The sequence below is a fragment of the Microtus ochrogaster genome, chromosome 1, assembly GCF_000317375.1.
Source record: "Microtus ochrogaster isolate Prairie Vole_2 chromosome 1, MicOch1.0, whole genome shotgun sequence".
Taxonomy (NCBI): domain Eukaryota; kingdom Metazoa; phylum Chordata; class Mammalia; order Rodentia; family Cricetidae; genus Microtus; species Microtus ochrogaster.
In genome coordinates, this window is record NC_022009.1 from 108,159,193 (window position 1) to 108,161,163 (window position 1,971).

Genomic DNA, 1,971 nt, shown 5'->3' on the forward strand with positions numbered 1-1,971 from the left:
AATGAATTTCTTACTTGAAGCCACTTCCAAGTTACTATAAGAAATTTGAGGCAGAAACTGTTAGTGGCATGATTAATTGTTCCATGTTGTTCTTTGCTATGCTTCCCAACCCTGTTTTCACATCTGCCAGAACAAAAACATGTGCAGGACAAAAATGCCTTGTGCAAATAGAAAAGCACTGGAGAAACCAGGAAAATTAAACACACAGCTTACTTCTCTCCCTGGAATGCTAGGAATGATATAGTCTTACAATTTGGTGATCCATTACTGTTTGATGAGATAGACTCTGTCTATATTTTCCAGATTTAGTTTTTCCTTAAGCCCTTTCTCCCTAAACCTGGAGCATCATTTACAGACCATAAACCCCACCCTTATGAATGATGTCACTTGTGTTTTACAAAGGCTAAGTGACTCCTATGTTATCTTGAGACCAGGCCAGTCTTAACAGCCATCAGTACTATGTTTACCTTAACACAAGCTTTCTAAACACTAAATCATGGGCAGTATCTCTGAGACAACAGTTCCAATTCTTGTGAAAGAAACCTGGTGTACTTTGTAAGGAATCTCAGTGTAAATGTCTAAAATTGTTGTGCACTTTGGACTGAATTGTTATTGGAATACCCTTTTAAAAAATTATACTATGCTTAAACATGGCTAGAACAAAATGATCTGGACCAGACTCTAGAAGTCCTGGTTTCAGCACAGGTTACAACAAAATCAGACTAAGTCATTCTTATCTCTTTGTGGACCATTTTCCCCCTACCTGCTATAAAGCCTGAAAGATAAACACTACCAAAAAAATCAGAAAAGGTCATTCTTCCTCAGCATTTGGGATTAAACATATGGCTCCTGGATAGAATATGCTGAGCAGAGCAGGTTATAATTATGCATTTTGGAGTACATATGCCTAGTTATTGGTTGTTCAGCTCTTTATTAGACCAATCAGGTGCTTTGGGCAGACAAAGTAGCACAGCTTCACAGAGTTAAACAAATGCAGCATAAAATATTGCAGCACATCTTTGCATCATTAAACAAATATTCTACAACATAAGTAAAAGTAAAATATTTTAAATTAATATTTCACACTATTTTCGACTTTTCATTTAAATTGAAAGAAAAAATTTTAAACTTTAATATAGTAAAACTAAATACAAATAGCAGCTATCAAGTAACAATTACCTTTACAATATTTTGTCCATTTGTATTTAGGAAGTTGAGAGAAAATATTGCATTATTTATTTCATCTTAGTGATTCCAACATTTTATACCTAATTTATTTTCTATCATAACTAAAGAAAACTACAACTCTAATTATTTAGTTTTTAACTCCATCAAAGAGCCCAGAAGGAAGATGTAATATTACCTGACAACAGAGATATCTGGCTGCCTGGACAATCACTTAAAGCTGCTCGTCAACATTGAAGCACCCATCTTTGACCTGATGTGGGTCTCTCTCTGTCTCCATCCTTTCTAGGATGAAGGCTCTATGGTGATATTCAAGATAGTCATCAGTCTGACTACTGAACAAGGCCAGTTTAGGCACCCTCTCCTCCACTGCCCATGGTCCTAGCTTGAGTTATCCCCATGGACTCCTGGGAACCCCTCCAGAGCCAAGCCTCTTGTCAACCCCAAAATGGCTTCCTCAATTAAGATATCTCCTTTTTTGCTCCCATATCCATCCTTCCTCCATCTCAACCATCCCACTCCCCCAGGCTCTCCCTAACCCTCCACTTCTCCTCTCCCCCTCCCTCTCCTCCCTTTCCTCTACTCTCCCTCCTTGCCCACATGCTTCCAACTTTTTTTTCTGGCAACCTTCTCTGCTTCCAATTTCCAGGTGGCTCTATATATGTTTTTCTTTGGGTTCACCTTATTACTTAGCTTCTCTAGGATCATGAACAAGGTTCAATGTCCTTATTTATTGCTAGAATCCACTAATGAGTGAGTACATGCCATATTCATATTTTTTGGTCT